Below are 6,115 nucleotides of genomic sequence, written 5' to 3'. Positions count from 1 at the left end.
TGGACTACTGCGGGAGGTGGTACTAGCCGACACCTGGGACCGGAGTCTAAGTGGCACCTGGTCTTCACCAGAGCCCGCTGCAAAGCGGGATGGACTTGCTGTGGCAGGGTACCACCAGGTCGTTCCACAGGTGCAACTAGCCTGCGGTGGCAGCCGAGGTCGAGGTACCTTAGCAGGAGATGGTCTCAGGGTCAGGTCCAGGCACAGGGCCAGGGCAGACGGCAGAGATGCAAGGTCAAGTCCAATTCGGGTCAGCAACGGGAGGACCAGGCAGATGGGAATGGGAACACAGGCACACGGAACACAGCAACGAAGGAACACAGAGTGACTCTGGCAACACAGGACTCAGGAGCAGGAACATACGGGAACGCAGGGAAACTCAGCAATGTCCCAAGGAAGCTTTCTCAATGGTATAAGCACAAAGATCCGGCAAGGCAGGAAGGAAGGTGCCGGATTATAAGATGGAGGTGTTCAGCCAGCGCACCAATCAGCGGTGTGCTGACCATTTAAATATGCGACAGCCGGCACACGTGCGCCCTAGGAGGCTGGGACGCGCGCACGGCAGTCCGATGGCAAGCAGAAACCAGGATGGGTGAGTCCAGCGCAGGGGCTGCAGCGGGGGCACATGCAGGAACACGGGAGCAACCTAGCAATTGTTATACATGTAACAATTCCTAAAATAACTAGAAACAACAGTATGAACAGTATATACAGTATATTATACTCATTGTTAGTTTGTGTAGACAAGATGTAATACCAAACATGACCTATGTTATCTTGGTGGGGCTGTTTTTGGATTCAACATGAAGTAAGCTGCAAAGGGATGGCAGAGGGATTCTCCTGACTTCAGGAGCAGCTTATTCTGTTCCTTAAACACTGAACTTTTTTTTTTTTCAAAATCACTTTCCAAAGACCATAAACAATTTTATCACTGTAGCTGTATGAAAGCTTGTTTTGTGCAGGATGAGCTGTATTTTTAAGGACACCATTTTGGGGTAAATATCATTACTTTGTTGGGGGTGAAAATGAGAAACAATTCCTCAATTTTACATTTGCAGTTTTCTAAGAGAAATAGCACGTCAACACAGGTCATTTGGATTGAAGAGGTTTTAATCACGTAAATATACAGATTTATATAGATTTTTTTATGGTGAAAAAATGTAAACTTTATTTAACTTTTTTGGAGAGCTTTTCTTTTAAGCATTTTGGGCATAACCTATAACATAACCATTTCTAAAGCCACATATTTAGCGTGGTATTTAAGGAGATATTAGGATATGCATATATATCATATGCACTGTTTATACACTTTCTGGATATCATGTAACAGTGATTCTTTTTTACAGTTTTTTAATTCACACTAGCTGTCTGGAGCAATCAGGTTTCTTATTTCGAGGACACTATGTAATGGCTGTGATAGCAGAGGGGAGATATCATGTGTAATATGCATCTCATGGATCTCATCATCTCTGATCTGTCTTATCTTTCTCTTTACAAGTGTGAGATACTAGTAGAATGTTCAGAAGCCAGATGACAGTGTATATAAACACTGTTCACTGATAATCTAATTACAATGTCAACACACAGAACTAGAGGAATCATAAAGTGTCTGGTTAGAGAGGGCCCACCCACACTCTGGAATTTCAAACTGATCAGCCTAGAAAGGGATAGGAGCTAAAACAGCAATAAAACTGAGTAAAGGTGTAAAGTAAGGGGTTAAAAATTATCTTTATTGTGTAAACATCACTAGGGGATGGAAATTTAAGAATTTTCTTTCATGGGCAAACCCATTGAAGACTGTAGAAAACTTATTTGGAGATATAGTGTGGAGACGTGTAAAAAAATCTTGGTTGAACTTGCAAAATCTTATGAGGTCATGGGAGGAAGGGGGTTTAGCAATCCCAGACATTAGGAAAAATACATAATAAACTGGTGATTTGTTACAACATTCTAAATATCATGTAATCTTGTGCATTTATTGAAAGAAAAGAACGTTAGGCTGGTATACATTTCATATGTTAGATGGTACATGACATGATATTATTGGGGTTGATGAAAATCCAGACATTATAGAAAAAATGGAAAGACATATTAAAGGTAGATTTTTATTAACCACTTCTACAAAATAAGTAAAAGGAAATCTACCACCAGGATCAACGAGTGTAAACCAACGCCACTAGCAGAATGATTTATCTCATTCATGTGATTAGGACTTTGGGAGCTTCCGATGCACTCTTTTTATTGGATGCAGAGAAGGCCTGTGACACGGTGCACTGGGGCTACCTGGAAGAGGCCTGAATAAATTTGGCATCATTTCAAAGGGCCATTAGGGCATTATACTCTGCACCTTCTGCAAAGGTTCTATTTTCTGGCTTTCTCTCCACATCTTTTGATATCTCTAATGATGGTACCCGTCAGGGGTGCCTATTGTCGCCAAAAATTTTTGTGTTGATGATGGAGCCCCTTGCGGAGGATTTTGGGGATTTCCGTGGGTGGGGAGAAACATATAATTTCGTTATATGCTGACGATGTAATATTACTTGTTATGATCCAGGACAGTGATTGTCTAAAGTCCTACAAATATTAACACAGTTTGCAAAAATCTCTTATTAGCAACTAAATTTGAAGAATTTGGTAGCTCTCCCACTTAGTATCCCCTATAGCAGTGATGGCGAACCTATGGCACTGGTGCCAGAGGTGGCACTCAGAGCCCTTTCTGTGGGCACTCAGGCCATCAGCCCAGAACGAAGTTCACCCAACAGGAACAAATCCATTAAATCTTCCTGCAGTCCTAGGCAATTTATGAGATGCAGCGCCCAGCACTATTTTACAGCGACACTTCATTGGCTGTTTGGAACTGCAGGAAAAGTGAGAAGGTGTTGATAGAACTGCATTATCTTTGGAGTTCATCCTGCTGGACCAACCATTCTTTCTAAACAGAGATACCCTGGAGAGAAGCTATAATGATAGTCTGAATTTGTACTCTTTATTTCAACTGTATTGGTGGCCTCAGGCGGCCGATACAATTAACGAAGTGGAAGAACAGGTAGCAATAAGTTACTGCTTAAAATGGCACGTTGGCACATCAGGGTAAATAAGTGGGTTTTGGTTGTAGTTTGGGCACTCTGTCTCTAAAAGGTTCGCCATCACTGCCCTATAGGGTCCAATGTCAGATTACTGATTCCTTAGGAATAGTTTGGAGAGAAGAGGGAATCAAATATCTGGGCATTTTATGGTGCCCTTTTGTAAATGAAACAGGAAGAACTGAAGAATGAAACTGAATCTTGGGTTGCTAGAATTCAATACTGTAAAATGCTGGCTCCCCCCAAGATCTTAAATATGCTTTTCTGTATTTCGGTAGAAATTCCCAAAAGGGCTCTAAAGGATATCCAATTGATATTAAATAATTTGTGTGGAGAAACAAACGCCTCCAAAAGCTAGAAAATATTTGTATTACTCAGTAAGGGAAGAAGGTATGACAATGCCACATATAGAAGTTTATTATTCCGCCGTTGCCTTAGATTCCCTGAAAGAATGTTGGAACCTGAGAGCAGAACATAAATGGTTGAGGATAGAAGAGAATTGCATTGCCATCACTGATACCCATGTTACAGCACACCCTGATGATGAGAAGAAAAGTTGCCAGGAGTATTGGACTTAGTAGAGAACAAATATCAACCTGGACTCTGGAGTTCTTGATTCCAAACTTAAGTGTAAAATTATGGGTAGAAAAGGGAATCATTATTATTGTAGACCTCTTTGAAGGATCACACTTAAAATCCGATTTCTTTCTCAAAGAGGAGAAAAAGGTCATGGAAGGGATCTTAGAAACCCTTTGCCACATGTTTGAGGTGTCACTAAAAAATATCAATAGCATATATGGTCCTTAATGTTCTCCCTCAAAGAAAACAGAAGCTCGGCTATATACTAAGATGGGAAAGTGATCTAGATGTGATATGTGACTTTAAGGGTGTTGTTTATCTTATCTGACATTTCCACTCGCCTAGCAAAACTAGCGGTGCAAGAATTTTTCAGTGTTGCGCCTGATATATCTTTAAAATCCAGATGTGAACATATGAAAAAAGTCACAATTTTGGAGCAAATCGAGGTTAAAAAGTCGCAAATAAACTCCAGTCCTGACCAGACGTATGAAAAACTTTAGAAGAAGTTGAAGAAGAGTTTGAGACTTTTGTGCGGCTTTTGAATAAAAAGTAGCAAAAACCCTATAGGCACAGCTGCCGGATATATCAACATCTCCGATAAATCAAACAAGTCCAAAAGTCAAAGAGACAAGAAAAGATACACACAAATGTCCCGACTAAAGATAAATGACCCCCTAAGAATTGGGAAAAGGGATTGCCCAGTGCTCTCCCTGCATAAACCATATAGATCAAATTAAAAAATGCATCTACGATGGTATCTCACACCGAAAAGATTGACCAATGAAGGAGATTCTTGCCTTTCGGGTGGTAAGACTAAAGTTGATCAAGTACATTTGTGAGTGGACTTGGCCAAGAGTTATCTAATTTAGGAAAGAAGTGTTTTCCTTAGTGTCAATAGTCACAAATTTATTAGTTGACCCCTCCCTGTTGTTGGCTCTATTACACATAGGCAGGGCCGGCTCCAGGTTTCAGTGGACCCCTGGGCGACAGAGCCTCAGTGGGCCCCTTAGCAGTGAAATTTGGTGGCAGAATCTCAAGATACAAATATTAATATACAACTACCCCCCCACGGCTCCATTAATTAGTATATATCCCCCCCCAAGGCTCCATTAATTAATATATAACCCCCCCCCCACGGCTTCATTAATTAATATATACCCCCCAGGCTCCGTTAATTAATTAATACATACCCCCCAGGCTCCATTAATTAATATATACACCCCCCCCCCCCCCGGATCCATTAATTAATTAATATATACACCCCAGGCTCCATTCATTAATATATACCCCCAAGGTTCCATTCATTAATATACACTCCCTAGGCTCCATTAATTAATATACACCCCCCAGACTCCATTAATTAATATACTCCACCCAGGCTCCATTAATTAATATACACCCCCCAGGCTCCATTAATTAATATACGACCCCCCCCCCCCCCCGGCTCCATTAATTAATATACACCCCTTCCCAGCCTCCATTAATTAATTAAATGCACATTATTAGTGGCCAGGAAAAAAAAATAAACGCTAACTTACCTCAAGGCCTGCATGCGATTTCTTCTTCATCTCTTCTGGGGCTCACCGCTCTTCTGCTACATCTTCAGCACAGCGTCTACTGTGCAGCACCAGGGACGCTGGCGGCGTGAAGTCATCACGTCGGCCAGCGTCCTGCACAGCAATAGGCACTGTGCGCCAGAAATACATTGGCAATTATGCCAATTATTGCAATTATGTTCTGTGGGGGTCGAATTGCGGTGCCACCCCCTGTCAGCCACGCCGGCAGTGTGAGTGAGGCGCTTCTCTCAATTACATCGGCAATAAGCATGCCGATGTAATTGAGTATGCTAATCTTACCAGTGTGTGCTCTGGGCCCCTCTGAGACCTCTGGGGCCCCAGCACTTGCCCGGGCAAGCCGGGTGCTGGCGCCAGCCATGCACATAGGTATTGATAAATACTCTGTAGACCAAAAATGGATATATACATACATGATGATGTTCACAGTGGAAGACACTACATAATGTAAATTGTAATAGGATTATTAAATATATGCATTCTCTGTGGGAAAAATCGCCTTTTGTTTTACTGATGAAAATATTTTAGTTTAGTGGGCTAATGACCTATGTGGGGTAGCTTTCCCCTGTACCAGAGCATGTAGAAAATATGCAGAGTATGTAGAATATTGTTGAACGCAACAAAGTAGATAAATGTTTTATTGGGGGTCATTTACTAAGGGCCCGATTCGCGTTTTCCCGACGTGTTTTACCCAAATATTTCCGATTTGCGCCGATTTTCCCTGTATTGCACCGGGATTTTGGCACCCGCGATCGGATTGTAGCGCATCGGCGCCGGCATGCGCGCAACGGAAATCGGGGGGCGTGGCCGATTTTAAAAACGGAAAGTGTGTCGCGGAGCTTGCACTTACCTTCACTCAGCCGGCCTCGGTGAACTCCG

The sequence above is a fragment of the Engystomops pustulosus genome, chromosome 4 (genome assembly GCF_040894005.1).
Source record: "Engystomops pustulosus chromosome 4, aEngPut4.maternal, whole genome shotgun sequence".
NCBI lineage: Eukaryota > Metazoa > Chordata > Amphibia > Anura > Leptodactylidae > Engystomops > Engystomops pustulosus.
Note: the sequence above shows the minus strand (reverse complement) of the source record.